General features: G+C 34.8%; 1 non-coding gene across 1 annotated transcript; it reads left to right on the top strand.

Moving 5' to 3' along the window:
* Nucleotides 1-11,682: 11,682 nt before the first annotated feature.
* LOC122122063 lies at nucleotides 11,683-11,788 on the top strand. Its single transcript, XR_006150100.1, has one exon. It is a non-coding gene; the product is annotated as a U6 spliceosomal RNA (small nuclear RNA).
* The last annotated feature ends 6,886 nt before the right edge of the window (nucleotides 11,789-18,674 follow it).

The raw sequence follows: 18,674 nt of genomic DNA, 5'->3' as shown, positions 1-18,674 counted from the left end.
TCTTACCTTTTAATCCCACAAGGAAAGCCACAAAATTTGAAGTTCATATGAAGGAATTGCATTCCTAAATGATGTGGCAACCCTGCTCAAAAGTTTTATGTTCCATATTTTTAAGCATATTAGTAATTCAGCTGTGAGTACATTGCATGAGACTCCTGAATTCATAGCTATTGCGGTGTAATAATCAGAAGAGAGGAAAAAGATTATATTAATCTCCAATTCCTCCCTTTGACCTTCAATATACCAATTAATTGTCAAAACAATCATGTAAGATGTTAGTTCATTTTTCCCTTTCTAATTAGAGATTAAGCAAGTGCTTTTAGCAGTTAAAAGTGGATTGTGTTACAGCTACAAAATCTTCTTCTATAGGCTCATAAATTGAAAACTTGTCTTCCTATATTGAAAAGCACAATTAACATTTACATTTTTCCAGTCATTTTGCTTACCTATGAGTTCTGATCATAAATCCTCTTATGTATTTTTATAGTATCTTTGAATAAATCACACGATTTGCATGTACTTATCATCTTAAGGAAAGGCAGTCTACCTTTATATTTTTCATTCTATGTGACAAACCCTTATTTTTTTTTCCCTATATGCTGAAAAAAATGTATCCGTGGAAACAAGATATTGACAGCAAATTTGAGTGTAATTTTCATTTTTCAAATTTCAAATATAATATATACTTTGTTTTGACTAGTCATTTTTTAACAATAAGTGATATTCTTGAACACTAACATTTTGGTGCTTTTAAGTAAATTGCGACTTGATGTGGTATGGTAGTTCTAGTGTCTAGTTGATTTAATCATTAGATTATTCATGTATAAACATGTGCATTGCACTTTTTTACTTTTTTAATCTTTTTTTGGAGGGTTCCGGTCATGGGGCCTGAAATCTGGGCCTGGGCGCTGTCCCTCAGCTCCTCAGTTCAAGGCTAGCGCTCTACCACCTGAGCCACAGCGCCACTTCTGGCTTTTTTTTCTGCTTATGTGGTCCTGAGGAATCGATCCCAGGGCCTCATGCATGCAAGGCAAGCGCTCTACCACTGAGCCACCTTCCCAGCCTCGACTTTTGTATTTTTATATATAAAATAGTCCCCAAGGTTTTACTTTAAAGTATAATGGGGGAGGGTTGTCTTCATGTTAAAAACTTTATATATATTTCAATTAAAGTATTAGAATGGATTTATTGATTAAAACATAGAAAAGTGTAAATAGTCAGGTTTCTTGCTTGAGACTGCATAACTTTCATATGAATGCAGCTCAATATGAGACTGAGAGATAAATTCATATTCATATCACTGAGATTTACATCACAATATAGGAAATATAGGTATTTTAAAGAATTGGTCATTCAAAGCCCTTGATATATAATGGAGGAAGAATTGAATTGAAAATAGCAGAGGATAACAAATCAATATGCAGGGATTATGATTTTATAATACTAATATGAAAGAACTGAAGCTTTAGTCTTCTGAAGAAGAAAGTTTAGCTTGTAAATTCAATATAAGGTATCAGTTGTGATGAGTCTAATATCTTTCCTCCAAGATATCCAAGAGTACTATACTCATCCTCTGAAAAGTAAATAAGTAACTATTTTAATAAGCTTTGCTTAATATTAATTTACTTGAAGCAAAAAGGTTAAAATGTCTTCTCTTTCTTTCAGTGTAATAATATACATTTCATATTATTACTGTCTCTTCATACAAGCCTGAAATCACTATTTCAAAGTAACATAAACAGAAAAACAAAAATAACCGGAAGTGAACAGACAAATATTACCTCCTCTGGGACACAAGAACAAAGGCAATACTCGGGAAAATTTATAGCTTTGAGTATATACATTAACAAATTAGAACAATCTTAAATCAGCACTAATAATGCACCACTAGGTCCTTGAAAAACAGGAACAAGCCAATTCAAAAACTGGTAGATAGAAATCATGCAAATTAGATTAAAGAAATAAATGAATTAGAGTCTCAGAAAAACATACAATCATAATTGACTTCTAACTACCAGTAGCTCAAAAATTCGCCCAATGAATGTAAATGTAGCTATTTTCAGAGATAGACTCAACCTGCTCAAACCAGTGAACAAAACATACTTGTACGATTCTAAGAAACAATTTTTTGTTAGACTTTTTAAAATAAATTTACTCTGTTGTTAAGTTGATTTATAGATGGATTACAATTACAGGAGTAAGGTAATGAGTACATTTCCTTTTATGAAATGTCTTCAGTTCCCTCATATTTTCCCATCCCCTTCCTTCTTTCCCCACCCATGTGTTAAATAGTTCACTTTCATCAATGTTCAAGGAACTCCATTGCTTCATTTTTTCAACCTTTCCCTAAAGCTCTGTGCCCACCCCCACCTTCCTGAAGATGTAGAATGAATATACCATGCATAAGGTAAAGAAGACAGAATCATCACAAACTATAAATAACAACAACATACGCTAAACAAAAAACAAAGTCTTCTGTTTCCATACCTCATAGCTTGTTTCAGGATGTTTATCATGTTATATAAATGTAATTGTTTTTATAATAAAGTCAATTCAGGGATTAAGGTGTGATAAACTTATAATTTTCTTTCTATTTAGTAATGCTTTTATTTTACATTAATGTTGTAAGTAACACAATTCAAATCCTAGTGAAATTTGAAGGTTCAGATTTAAAGTTAAATATTCAAAAGGTCTAATAGTTCCATTTTGGCAACCAAACTGAAAAACAGGCATGTTTTATCATCAGGAATGTCATTATTTCATATGCAATTTTCATATGTAATTTTACCTACATTTTCTCTTATATGATAACATATTATCTGCTAATCAGAGAGCTACAAAAAGATTTTTAATTATGATAGGAAAAATGCATCGACATGAATGAATGAAATCAGGGAGTAGATGGCCCAGAGCGGGGTGGTTCTGTTAAATATTCTCACGATTTTGAATGATCTGGTGTTTTTGTATGTGTGGAATTATGAATGTATTTTATGTCTAGACAAGAAAGCTTGATTAATAGATAATTGTCTACTACCCAATATCTGGAATCTAACCTGAGTCAGTGGTAAGTATGTGTGTGTGTGTGTGTGTGTGTGTGTGTGTGTGTGTGTGTGTGTGAGTGTGTGTGTATGTGTGTGGGTGTGGGTGTCTCTCTGCCTGCCGGTAAGTCTGGATTTAGAAGGAAGTATCTTATTTCTCTGAGGGTATATACTTAATTCTATTAGGTATACTCCATTAATGACAGCAGATAAAGTTAATTAACATTTTGTGTCATATATTTATGTTCCTATGATTGCATGAACAAGCTAAAAATTATGTTTGGGGTATGAGTTTGTAAAAGGTCAGGTGAAAGTATAAACATTTGTAAACTTGAGAAAGATATCAATGGCAATCATTTCAGTGTAGATAAATTTTGACAACACTTTCAGTGATAGGTAATCCTATATCAAAATTCAATATTTATTGATTTTCCATAACTACACTATTCTATAAATTTGTAGGAAAACAAGTTAAATTATAGAATCATAAAAGTAATATGATTATTTATTGCAAAGAGTTTTACAGTTAGGTCCTGATTGTAAGCACTAGGATCAACAGAAATAAAAACACAATATACAACATGGAGTTAGATATTTTATAATGAAGCATATTTTAATATACTCTACATTGTTAGAAAGACTAGAACGTTGGGTTAGCTTTATAACCTACCATAATAAGTGATATTGTCCATTTATTAAGCAGAAAGGCTTACTCAGACTTACAAGATTGAAGGTATCAGTGTATGTTCAGCTGGTTTTATTGCTTTGGGGGCCAGTGCCAAGACACTGTCAAGGAAGGGAGTATGTCAAAGAGAAATGTTTTTTGACTAGAATGATTAAAAGATAAAAGAAGAAAGAAGATGAGAGTCTTTCTCATGAGTTTCACTCTGAAGAACTTAATCTCCAGAAGAACTATACAGGTATGCTCCACAGTCTGGGAGGAATTGGAATGTCATTTTTCTTTAACACATATGTCTTTCTGGGGCATTCTAAAATCAAATGGCAACATCTTCACCAATGATTACTTGTCTAGGGGTGGAAGCCACTAGATACATCTATAAATTCTAATCAGATTTCAGCAGACTAAATATTTTATGGAATTCCCATTAAAATAGTTTCTTGCAGACTGACTTGGTCTTCATAATGTGTATCTGTGTGTTTATATGTGTGTGTTTGAATAAACTAATAAAACAATGTGGCAGATAAAAGTATTAGTATGGTCTTTTTTTTTTCTTCTCATACTCTGAAAGCCTATCACATTTCCCAATCAAATCCCATCCAAGATTCAAACATTAATGCTGTCCCAAAATTTCTTTATGTTAACCTAAGTACATCCATCTCATTTCAGATGGCCATGGTATAGGAAAATTTTAAGTCTTCCAATTACGTTGTCACCAAGGAAACAACATAAAATATTTCTTTTAAAAAACCTAGAATGTAGAATATTTTAGCAATAAAATTGAAGGAGTATACATTATAGGATTTAATTTACATATTTAGTCACATAAATGGATATTCTTTATCCCCAACTCAGAGCCCTTTTAAACTACATCTTCCATGAAGACAGTCCTTGCTGTATACAAACCAGATGTGGTGAACAAATTAACATGTACACCATTGTTACATGCTCTGTTCTAAAGCATGGAAGTGAAAGAGCATTTAATGCATGTGAAGATCTGGTTCTAAGGATTATGGAAAGTGATTACTTTGCACCATAAATAGAAAAATCCACAGATGTTTTAAGTTGTTTTTTGTTGTTGGCAATTGTGAGATATATTTTGGAAAGCACAATGAATGAAAGAATGCTATTTTGTAAAACTTTGCTGGCTGACACATTTACTGAAATGTTTCATATGAGAAGACAGACAATAGGGTAGGTAGGATGTGGTATGCAGCTTTAAATACAGACAAGCAAAACAAAGAATGGGAATTTTTTTTCCTTAACAAATGCTTTCTGGTTATATTGTGCTATACACTATAATGATGAAATAATCCTTTCTTTGGAAAAGTAAGGAGAAAACACTGTCACCTGTTGAATTTCTTTTTAAAGTGAACCTTAAATGTCAAGTTCAAAGTAATTTAAAAGCCTTAATAAAATATTATCGAGTATTACTTTCATTTTTAATGAAAAGTTAAAACAAACTGACAGATTGTTAGTCCATTAAGATTTATAAGTTTCCTGCTATACATTTCCTATTGTTCCTCTTTTTGGGGGTGATATATATATTTTTTTTTAGAATGGCAACCTGGTCTTAACCATTACCAACAAAATGTATGCTGTCATAGAATCAGAGAGTTTTTGGGTTTTTTTGTTGTTTTGTATGGTTTATTTGGTCAGTCTTGGGGCTTGAACTCTGGGCCTAGGTGCTGGTCCTACAATTCAGCTCAAAGTGAGCACTCTACCGCTTTAGCCACAGTGCCACTTCTGTTTTCTAGTGGCTTATTGGAGATAAAAGTCTCACAGACTTTCCTGCCCGGGCTGTCTTTGAACTGAGATCCTCATATCTGAGCCTCCTGAGTAGCTTGGATTACAAGCATGAGCCACCAGTGCTCAGCCAGGGAGTTTCATTTTATTAAATTAAGACAATAGTAGGCTCATTTTATGCCAACACAAAATATAAACACCAATGACATTTTTCCCTAAAAAAAAAAAAAAACACTCATAAAAAAATCATGAGATTCTGAGGAAGATTGCAGAGGAGAAGCTGAAGGCTAAACAAATTCTCCTATAGAAAGCATTTTAATATTCCAGTGAACAGTCTTAGGCTACAGAGTCACACCAAGTGTGTCATCTCAATGCAGAGAGTTTGGACAGAGAGGGAAAATCCAAGCAAGAAAACAGATCTGAACACATGCAGCTAGCCATGGCTGAAGTGGCAGAGTTGGTAGCAGAGACACTCTTAGCAGCCATAACTACGGAGAGAATCTGGGACAAAGGCTCCAGATGTGGCGGACAAGTGGATTCTACCCAACACAATCAAGAACTGACAAGGAGCAGATAAATTCATCCTGCAGATCACAGACCAGAAACTGTCCAGGAACAAGACTCTAGCATGAGTAGAACCCTCATCTCCTCATTTCTTCTCAGGGAGCAGAGGAGGGAAGGCTGCGTGTCACCTACCACTGGAGATCTCCAACTTTGATACTAACAAACGCCCAGTTGAGCAACTAGCTCCAACTCAGGCCTTGGAAGCAAACAAAAGAGTCATTTAGCAGGTCACAGGAATCTGCCCTGACCTGCCAGGCTCAGCTCTACCCAGGGGAAAGTCAACCAGCCCAGACAGAGAAAAATCTGCCCCCTGAGGAGTGACTTTCACCACTGGGTAAACAGAGCCAAAGGCTGCCCCTCCCTACAGCAGCCTAGACAAACAATTGAAACTCAGTAAACATAAACCCTGAGAATGGCTCCAAGCTGGGCTCTCTGAGAGTCTCAGGAACTAGCCCAGCAAGGAAAAGCTACTGATTGCTGAAAGGCCTCAACTCTACCCATAACATAATCTCATCACAGCATCTTCAAACTAGAGGAAACTCCCATCTCCCTCTTTTGGGATACTGAAAGCAAATCTACCTCCCACTGAACTAGCCTGGGAGAAGGATCACAAAACAAATGGGTTAGGCAAAGCATTTTTCTGCCTGCTCAAACACTGACTTAAGAAAACAATCAAGCCACAGGAAAACCAAACACCACAAGCAGCCCAGAGACTCCACCAAGAGACTGGTTATGGACACGGGAGATACACAATCATCCCATTGCCCCCACTACCCCCCCCCCAAAAAAATCAAAGAACTCTTTTTTTAAATTTAATTTTATTTTTTATTGTGAGAATACAGTACAGAGGAGTTACAATTACATGGGCAAGATAATGAGTATATTTCTTATCAAGCATTGTTGCTTCCTTGTTGTTTCCCCTTCCCATCCCATCCCATACTTCCCCCTTCCCCAAACTGATCCTCCCCCACCCCCCACCAAAGTTTTTAAGTTCGTTTTTCGACGTAATGAATTGTACATCTCATTGTTGCAATCAAAGAACTATTTGAATCTTTTAAAAAATTAATTTTTAAAATTGTTTTCTATTAATCTTATTTTCCTCCGATAATTTTTATTTTAGGTGTATAGGTGTGTGTGTGTGTGTGCTTTTTTTAATCTCTTCTGAACTTTTGGTCCTTTTAAAGTATTCTTTTCATTTTTTTCTGTGTTTTTCTTTTTTTGCGTGACTAAATTGCTGTTCGGCTCATTCCCAGATATATACCTGTCGTCGATTATTAGACCTTATACCCCATTGTGTACACATTTAATCCAGAAAATTATTACTCAATTCACAACCTCTTAGGATTAAATTCTTTAATAGCAGTATTATCTCTTTATATGTATATAATTTTCAAGTAACTAATTTTAAGAATTTTTATTTTTTAGTTTTCATTTCTCCTTTCAATCCATCCCTTCTTCTCATCTTATCCTTTTCTTCTCTCAATATCATTTGTTTAAACTTACATAATTTTTAAGTGTTTCACTACTTAAATTTAAATTTTGGTTTTTCCATTTTTTCTTGTTCGTTTTTTTTGTAATCTCTCTCCGATCATTCTATCCAAAGCATTTCCCTCTCTCAGATTAGGACTTGGTTAAATACCACATTTTCTTCATCCATCCATCTACTGAGGGGCATCTGGGTTGAGTCCTATCTTAGCTATGTTAAATAATGCTGCAATAAATATAGTTGTGCTGGTAGGGTTAATATGGTCTTGTTTGTGATCATTTGGGTAAATGCCCAAAAGGTAGATTGCTGGGTCAGAGGGAAGTTCTAGGTGGAATCTTTTGAGGAACTTCCATACTACTCCAAAGTAGTTGAATAAGTTACACTCCCACCAACAATGCAGTAAGGTTCCCTTCTGGCCACATCCCCTGAAGGATCTGTTGTTATTAGAGTTCTTGATTATAGCCATTCTAAGTGGGGTGAGGTGGTATCTCAATGTTGTTTTGATTTGCTTTTCTATTATGGCTTGGGAGGTTGAGCATTTCTTCATGTGTCTATTGGCCTTCCTTCTTTTCTTTTCAAAGAAGTTTGTCTTGAAGTCTTTAGTCCACTTATTTATTGGGCAGTTGTTTCTCTTAGGATTTGTTGTTGGGGGATTTAATGTTTTGAGTTCCACATATATTTTAGATATGAGAACCTTCTCTATTGTATGGCTAGCAAAGATCTTCTACCATCAATGGGCTTTCTATTGATCTGGCTAGCTATGTCCTTTGCAATGCAGAAGCTCTGCAATTTCATACAATCCCATTTGTCCAAACTTTCTTTGATTTCTTGTGCTTCTGGGTCTCTATGAAGAAAATTTCAGCCTCTGCACAGGAGACCTTGGATATGTCCTACTCCAATCTGTAATGTTTTCAGGGTGTCTGCTTTGACTCTGAGGTCTTTGATACAGGATGATATATAAGGATATAGTTTTAGTTTTCCATGAGTGATTAACCAATTTTGCCAGCACTTTTACTGAAGAAGCTCAGTACTGTACAGGGAGGTTACAGTTACATAAGTAAGGTAATGAGTATATTTCTTATTGAGCATTGTTGCCACCTCCTTTGTTTTTCCCCTACTATTCCTTACCTTCAACCATCCCAACAACTCCCTCAAATAGTATCTTGCAAATCTCATTGTTACAATGGGTCAACCTGTATCCTTTCCTTGCATCTTAAATGAAGAAATGCTGGCTTGTTTCATGCTGATTCTACTTGTGTAGACACACTTAAGAACACTTTCCAAGTCCAAAAGCATATAAGTGAAATGCACTCCATCTTTTGTCAGTTGGTATAATTTTGTTCTACACATTTATTGACAGGTTACAAATTATTCTCAAATTTTAATACATTAAAAACTTTCTTTTTTTCTCATTTTCGTTGCCAGGACATTGGCACGACCTCAGTCAGAATTGCTCATGTTAGACTTTTCATATGGGTTGGTTAAATTTTGACCTGCACTCCAGTCTTCTGGGGAGTCACTCATCTGCTTAGGAATTGATGCTCGCTGTTGGAAAAGAGCCCAAGGAAGGATGCCATTTAAAGCCTTATAACTTTATTCTTAACAAGGATATTGTCCTGCTACTTTGGCTGTTGAGAGTGTCTACAAGAGCAACCATTCCATGGGAAGCAGGGAGACACCATATGACCTATACATATTGAGATTTCCGAGTTACTTGCTATCACTTGTCCTGCATTTTTCAAGTCAAATCTCTCTAAACGTACCAGTTGGAAGAGATAAGAGGAGTGGTAAAAGAACGCTTAGAGACGAATAGATCTTCAACACATTTGTTTCCAAGTATTCTGTCTAAGGCATATTCAACAACTAGTGAAACTTGCGTTGGCTATATCTATGTGTCTTTTTCCATTTGTGCATGTGTACATGTGTGTATTTGTGTGTATAGTAACATTCATGTGTACATATATGGGCCGATATTCATATATATGCATATAAAAATAAATATACATATATATATATATATATCTGGTGTTCAGTGATTTAATCTAGAGTTCCCAGCACATTGTCCTTATCAAAAAGTGTACATGATAAACTGCTCTAAGGATCTGTGTTATATGAGGGGTATCCTTTGCACACACTTCCCCCATTAACTTGTTTTTCATCACTGTGAACAACTTCAGCCTACTTTCCCATAGGATAGCTTTGTTTTTGTTACTTACTGATAATAAAAGAAAAAGTTGTTTGTAAATGAAAAAGAAATTTTAGGTCCCAGGCTAAAAGTATATTATCAGTCCCAATGATTCGTATGAGATAAAATTTATAATAGTACTAAAAGTGAAAAGGAATTCCTAGATCTGTAGTTTTGCCATTTAGAATGGCAAAGAATAATTTCACATCACTGTTATAACTCTTAAAGAATGCAAGGGTAACTGATGGTCCCTATCATGTAACCACAAAACCAGTGGATCCTGAAGGATAATAGTAGACCAGCAGAAATTCTAAGTAGCAGACATGGAGCATGAAAGAGAAAGAAAAGAAATGAGAGAGAGTGATAGAGAGAGAAAAATATCATAATATTAAAGTGCGTAACAGATAAACAAGAGGTGTATGAGGATATTCATACTGCTATTTTGAGACTCTACATGTACATTTGAAGGTATTTGATGTATGATAACTCATCAAAATAAAATATAAAGTGATTTTGATAATAAATAAAAATGGCTCAGAAGAAATTATAAATGCAAAAACATTCTTCACAGAAGCAAACTCTCAGAAATATTTCTTGACTTTGAAAAGGATAAATTGGCTGCAGTTAGTATAAATTTAGAAGTATGACAATTCACAAAAATATAAAAATGTGTTCACATATTTCATTATATAACCCAAAGCAGAAAGCAAATATTGTTCAGATGATTTTTTAAATCACAGTTTCTCAGGAGCTGGGAAGGTGGCTCAGTGGTAGAGTGCTTGCCTTGCATGCATGAGGTCCTGGATTTCATTCCTCAGCACGACATAAGCAGAAAAAGATGAAAGTGGTGCTGTGGATCAAGTGATAGCGCTAGCCTTGCACTGAAGAGCTGAGGGACACTACCCAAGACCCAGAGTTCAAGTCCCACAACCAACAAAACCAAAGCAAAAAACAAAACAAAACAAAACACAGTTTCTCAATTTTGTGGCCTCAACACTGTAATACCACTACTTCAGTCTAGGGTTAAGATTTTAGGTGTGGACATTTATCAACACTCCTGATTCAGACTCTACTTGATATAATTTTTAATCAATATTTTGTTTTTAGTTTTGCTCTTTGTAAATTCACATGCACCTATGAAAAATGGTGTGGCCATCCCAATAATATTCTCAAAGTACCTCTTAATCACGACTCACAAAAAGTTGTATTATATTACAACAAGGAAAAAATGCTATAAATAAAGAAAACAATAAATATATATTAATGATTATTAAAATAAAAAAACATTTACCAGGGTTTTCAGTATTGGAATAGTACATAGTAGATTTTACTATTTTCTCATATTTCTGTACATTTAAAACTGGATAAAGCTATGAGTAGCCTTTAAATTTACCCACTAAGATTACTATTTATAGATAATCTCATCATGTGTATGTGGCTTATATCATTATTTGTTCATCACTAACATATAACTTAAGGGAGCCCTAAAGATTTAACAGAAACTGTGTACTTAAAATCTTAACTCTTCACTCTGCTTCTTTACACAGTCTTTGCAACTTCTCATTAGCAAAGTTTCTATAAACTCTGAAATGTACATACTTAGTAGTAAATGCTACCAGAAATATTATATACTTTATCGAAAAATTTTATGACCTGCCAGTCTTAATTTTGCCATATATATGCAAATCCCAAAATGAAACATATTTAAAACATTAAAATTTTTACCAAACCTTAACATTTGCTGCAATGATCATTATGACAGGTGCCTTGTGTAGAATAATTGAATTCCTCCTCCTACACATCTCATGAACAACAAATATCTGGAATTATTTTGTTTTTGGCATGTCAATATTGACTTTATTCTTAAATGTGTGCTTATGTAAGAAATACATGGTTGCAAAATTTCATAATTTTTTGAACTTACTTTTTGTTGAATTGTCTAGTTTAAGACAATCAATTACACTTTATATATAAAAAATGTTCTGTGCTCAATTTTTCTGCACATACACTAAAATTGGAACATACAGAGAAGATTAGCATGGTCCCTGCACAATGATGACACGCAAATTAATGAATCGTTCCATAGTTTTACACCAACAGATGCTGGAAGGGATGTGGCCAGAAGGGAAGCCTACTGCACTCCTGATGGGAGTGTAAACTTGTTCATCAACTTTGGAAAGCGGTTTGGAGGTTCCTCAAAAGACTCCACATAGAGCTCCCTTATTACACAGCAATCCCGCTTTTGGGCATTCATGCAAATGATCACAAACAAGTCCACACTAAAACTACCACCACAACAATGTTTAATGTAGCATTATTTGCCATAGCTAAGATACGGAACCAACCCCGATGCCCCTCAGTAGAAGAATGGATCAAGAATATGTTCTGTGTGTGTGTGTGTGTCTGTGTCTGTGTGTGTGTGAATGTACACTTACACAACCACTTTGGAAAGCAATCTGGTGAGTCCTCAGAAAGCTAATTATTGACCTTCCTTATGGCCCACTCATACCACTTCTAGGCATCTATTCTGAACAAGAGGTACCAATATTCAAGGACACATGCATCTCCATGTTTATTGCAACATTGTTCACAATATCCAGGATATGAAAACAACCCATATGTCCCACCAGAGATGAATGGATCCAAAAACTGTGGTAACTATTCACAACGGAATATTTTCCAGCCATTAGAAAGACAAAATGATGGCATTAGCAGGGAAATCAATCAAGCTACAGGAAATCATGTTGAGCGAGGTAAGACAAAAGCAAAGAGACAAACAGCACATGGTCTCCATGGTAAGTGGATGTTAAATCCAAAATGTAAGGTGATACAACAAAATTAACAACACTTAAGAAACCAAGGACTTCCACTCATCTGGTCGAATCACTACTAAATATCCCCGTTCTGCTGATTATATTTGCACACTGAGGGGAAACCAGGAAGACGACACTGAACTAGAGGGAATCAGGGAAAAACATACAACAGTGGGATCCATCAGCTGCACTGGACATTGACTAAAATGAACTAAGCAACTCAATGTCACTGAAGGGAAGGAGGGAATAAGTGGGAAAGAGGGAACAGCAGACGCTATGCAAAACAAAAGAAATATACATATTTCAAAACAAAAAACTATACATATGGAAGAAATAACTCTATTGCAAAGCTCATAAAACTCCTAAGTGTTGTAGACAATGATAGACAATTTGCTCCATCAAAGTTAGAATGTGTTTGTGACTTTAACTAAGCATCACTATCCCACAATATTGTGAAATATGGGAAATTATGCAATCATTTAATCACAATAAAAACATTTGAAAAAATGTTGAAGGTGGAAAACTAAGTTGCTCTAAAAAACAAAAAAGGAAAATGTTCTGTGTGTATATGTGTGTACACACACACATATACTATATATATACATATATATGTGTATATATATTAATTCTATGCCTCCATCAGGAAGAATGACATTGCCCAATTTTTAGGAAATGGAAATACTTGGAAAAAATTATATTAACTGATGTAAGCCAAGTCCAAAGAAACATAGGTCCCTTGGTATCCCTTATTTGCAATGACTAGTATATGTCTGGGATAAGCAGAAAAGTTGAAAAGCTATGTGTGTATGACTACATAAGTAGATGTTAAGCTAAATGACCCCCAAGATAGAGACACAAGTGGTTTTTTCTTTCTTGCTGTTGTTTCTCACATATTTATAATGTACAAAGTGATTTCTTTTTTGTTTTTTATGCGTTCCTCCCCAACAATATAACCCCTGTTTTCACTTTACTTGATGTTGGTGCACCTGCATCTTGTATATACACTTCTCTAATTTGGGGAAAGAAAGGGAAAAAACAACATGCTTAAATAGGAATACAGTTTGACTCATTGTATAACAATAGATGCACAAGACAATATTTTGAAGAACGAACTTTACAATTTAGGCTGGGGACATTGGGTGGGGCTTGGGGGTGTGAGGACTGTACTTGTGGAGATGGAAGGGAAGGAATGGTGGGGGAAAAACAAAGGAGGAGGTAACAATGCTTGATAGAAAATGTACTTATTACTTTGCTCATGTAACTATAACCACTCTGTACAGTATTTTTACAACAAAAAATGTATAAAAATGTTTTGAAATGGAAGAGTTTATTTTGCCTATTTTACCCAAATAATATCGTTAACAAAGAAATTAATGCAAAACACTGATATGAAGATATTTTGAAAAAGTGAGTGTGTGTGCATTCCTGCGTGTTGGCATGCTCAGAGTTTGAAATCAGATATTTAAGGTCTCGCTATGTCTTTCTCTCTAGATTAGTGAGCTACTATATGAGCTACATCTCCATTCCTGGTCCTTTGTTAGTTCATTAAAATTTTTGAAAAATAATCTCATGAATTTATTTAGCCCTGATTGGCTTCCAAATGTTATCCATAGATCTCAGGCCCCTGAGTAGGTATCCTGAGTAGTTAGGATTACAGGTGTGACAAACCAGCACAAGGCTTTCAGAATAATTTTAAAAGTAGAAGAAAATTTACTTTACAGTGGCCTGTTTTATCATTTCCTAGTTTTAAAGCATTTTGGAGTGATTATGTGATTTTTTTCATTCTTGAATTCTTAAAATACAGTTAGTGATGATATTTAAAAGATTTAGTACTTTTTAAAAACGATACTGGAACTTTAAATAAAAAATAAAATAAAATATATGAGAGGAGCAATACAGGAGATGCGACTGGGGGAAATACTGTAGTATCATAGAGTAGAAGAGCTGTGGAAAGCAGTAATTTTACATTAACATAGCAAGTAATAAACTAGCATACAGCTTTTCAGCCTCATGTCAGTCATTAAAAAGTTTAAACAAATTGCATAATCAGCAAACCAATAGAGATAAAATAGAAAACTAAACAATTAAGATGAAGAGATGACTTGGACCAAGAATAACAAATGACACAATTAGGAAACAAATAACAAGCTGCTGGGCTGGGAAGGTGACTCAGTGGTAGAGTGCTTACCGTGCATGCCTGCGGCCCTGGGTTTGATTCCTCAGCACCACATAAGCAAAAAGAAACAAGCCGGAAGTGGTGCTGTGTCTCAAGTTGTAGAGCGCTAGCCTTGAGCTGAAATGCTGAGGCAGAGCGCCCAGGCCCAGAGTTCAGGCCCCACGATCGGACCCAAAAAGTAAAATAAAAAAAAACAAGCTAATAAGTTTAAAAATGATCACCCTTAATTCTATTGAGTTGTTTAGATCACAATTTGTTAGAAGTATAATTCAAATCACAGTTTAATAGTATATCATTTTAATAATAGTTTACTTATTATTGATTTCTTAATATTGAATGTTTAATATATAATTTTAATTTCAGCAGCTATAGAAAAGAAGAAAGTGAAAACAATTTTAATAATATATTTATGAATTGTAAAATTGAGAAACATTAGAGTTTAAACAAATAACATATCTTTATTGCTTCATTTCTGTAATTTAATGTAATAATTCAAAGTGTATTATACACTTAGCACTCATCTTAACATCAAATAATAAATTATTGCACATGACTCTTGGTATTAGTTGGAAGGGTTCAGCACTGTGGTAAAATTCATACCGCATAGTACACGGGGGTATGGCCCCTCTCATATAGCTTAAATTGTGGAAATTTGATTTCTACATGCATGTTAAATTCTTGTCTAGGTGACATCTATAAAATTATTTACAATTATATACACGAGGACTATTTCAGATGATTCTTAAAAGTCATATTCATTAATTAAATTTTTATTATTTCATACCAAATTAATATTTACAGAGAGACTGAATATTTGTGTAGATGATGGTGTATGTGTGCCAGATTATATGTATTAAGGCTTATTTTATATTCCTGACATTGTTTCTAGAGTTGGATTTATTTGTCCATTATGGGTTAAGTGTATTATATTGGATATATGAAAGTAAACTGAATGTTTATTCCATTAATCCTTTGTCTAATCCCAATATAAATTATCCATGTGTTTAAAGTAATGAAAATAACAATACATAAAAGCAAGATAAATCAGTCTGTAGTAGACAAGTATTTACACCATTATTTTGAGAGTTGGTCCTCTTTAACACTACAGAATATTCTTGGGAATATGTGCTCCATGCTGGCCACAACTGAAGATTATTACGGTTTGATCTATCATAAGAAAAGGAAGGAAGGGTAACCTTCTTTCCAAATGTCTGATCCCAGGAATGTGCTCTGCTTTGTGGTGCCTACTTGGAAATGAACATTTTTCACAGTCAACCTTGAAAAGCCATCTTGATAGATGACTTCTGTAAGTGGTTATAAAGCATTATTGATGGCTTTGCAAGGATGCCTGATTGCCTCATTTTGAGACAATTAACAGGAATTTAGTCAATTGTTCTTTGTATCTTTAGGAGAAAAACCCATTGACTCTAGGCCAGGGGATCACAGGGGCCCAGAGAAACTACTATCTTGAATAGTAATCCTAGACATCTAAAACAAAATACACACACACACACACACACACACACACACACACACACACACACACACAAACACTCCAGTAAGCACAGCCAGGCAGCGTTGCTATCATAGCCTACATGAAGTCAGGCAAAAAACAGAAGCTGAGAGTCATTTAGCTGATAACTAATATATTTTTTATGAGGCAGACTCAAATGAGACTCCAGAGAAAGGACAGAAAGACTGATCAGGGAGACTAAAATTGGTCACACAAAGATTGGAATGTAGAATTCCTTGTAGAACAAATAAATCATAGAACGCTTGTCCATGTAAGAACAAGACAGAAGACCAAATTCCAGAAATGCACATTTTCTTAGAAGTCAGCTTAATCAATTATAGTGCAAATCTTTGAACTCTTAAATATTTGACCACATGTGGGAGAAGGTTGAAAAGAAAGAAAATTTCATCATTCTATTAGGAAGTCCAATATCACATTAGGAATTAATCAAGCACAGATTTGTAATAAAAAGCGAAAACAATCATTCCAAATGAGGGTTTCATTTCTTTTGATGTAAAAGTTCTTAAATTAGGTGCTGGCAAATATCATACAATTGATCCAGTCCCCCAGCTGAGTTAATATTGATTGCAGTATTACCACATGAAGGAAAAGAGAAAATTTACAAATGTCTGATGAAATGAGGTGAAGGTGATGTGTTCTAATAGTACTATCTGAGGTTTAGACACAGGTGAAGAGGTGGATTTTCTTTTCTAAAAATCGTGCCAGTGGCTCACAGCTGTAATCCTAGCTACTCAGGAAGCTGAGATCTGAGGACTACGGTTCAAAGCCAGCCTAGGCAAGAAAGACTATTATTTCCATTTAACCATCAGAAAACCAGAAGTGGCACTGTTGCTCAAGTGGTAGAGCACCCACCTTGAGTTGAAGAGTTCAGGGACAGTGCCCAAGTCCAGACTTCAAGCCCCTCGAACAGCAACAAGAAAAAATCTCCTTTTCATGGACTACGTACATCTCTTCCTAACATTCAACAAAGGAGCCATTTTATCACCCACTACATTTAAGTCCTAATCTAACTACTGCAAATATATTGATTTGGTTTCTTATATAAAATGGTTCATATTTGCGGAAACAAATACCAGCAGTGATAACTTTTTTCCAGTCCTTGAACTCTGGGCCTGAGCCCTGATCATGTTTATATTGGTAGCTTTCATGTGAGCTTGTTTGTTATTTATTGTATTACTGCCCATAAGGGGAATTACTGGGTCTTAAGGGAGATCTATATTTACTCTTTTCAGGAAACTCAGTACTGCATTCCACAGTGGTTGAAGATGTTTAATTTCCCATCAACAGTGTAATCGAGTTCCCAATTGGCTACATCCATGCCAGCGTTTGCTATTGTTAGTTTTCTTATTAATGGCCATTCTAATGGACAAGGTAGAATCTGTCTTGTTTACTTATAGATTTGTATGCATCTTCTAGCTACAATAAATGAATGAATCCATGAAAACTATATTGCTCTGAGTCTGCATTCCTTTCTCTTTTCTCTTAATATAATTTTTCCAAACCTTTCATTTTCCTTACCACTGGTGAACAGTCCTCTTTCTGATGGGTGAATATAATTCCATTATGTGTGTGTGTGTGTGTGTGTGTGTGTGAGTGTGTGTGTGTGTGTTTGTGTGTGTAAGATGACTATAGGCCCATGAATTCATTTCTAAGCTTTCTGTTTCATCTGTAATTTTGTAATTCCATATTATAGTTGCATTGCTTTCTCTTCTACATTGAAGAATATTGTTGGGATTTTGATGAGTATTGCATTGCCAATTGTTTAGGGGAAGTATTGCAGTTTTCAAAATGTTAATTCTTCCAACTAGGAACATTGAAAGACTTTCTATTTCCTTGAATCTCATTCAATTTCCCTTTTTATACTTTTAAAGTTTGCACATATAGGTCCTTCACGATTTTAGTTAATTAATTCCTAGTTTTGTTGTTGTTGTTTTGTTTTGTTCAGATTTGATTTGATTTTGAGGCTAATATATGAGGTCGTTTTTTGGATTTCAGTGTGGATTTTCCCATTGTTAGTAACAGAAAAACTACTGATTCTTGTGGTTTTTATATCCTGCTACATTGATGAAGGTTAGCATCACATTTATTAACTTGAGGGAGGAATCCATAGGGTCCTTTAAATACAGGGTCACTTCATCTGTAAAAAGGGATAGTTTTACTTCTTCCCTATTTGGATCTGCTTTATTTTTTCTTTTGTGTATTGCTCTTGCAAGAAAGTCCACTACCATATTGAAGAGTAGTAGAGAGTGAACATCCTTTTCTCATTCTTCATGTTAATGTCTTCATGCTTCCACACTTATCTAAATGCTGATTATCTCTATCATATACATACTCAGTTTAATATTGAGGAATGTTCCATGCATTCCTAGGTTCTCAGACCTTTTAATCATAAAGGGGTATTGGAGCTTGTTAAAAGCTATTTCTACACCCTACTGACAATCATGTGTTTTTTG

The sequence above is a fragment of the Dipodomys spectabilis genome, unplaced genomic scaffold (genome assembly GCF_019054845.1).
Source record: "Dipodomys spectabilis isolate Male_0828 unplaced genomic scaffold, ASM1905484v1 ptg000203l, whole genome shotgun sequence".
NCBI lineage: Eukaryota > Metazoa > Chordata > Mammalia > Rodentia > Heteromyidae > Dipodomys > Dipodomys spectabilis.
Note: the sequence above shows the minus strand (reverse complement) of the source record. Positions and strands in the feature narration are given on the sequence as shown.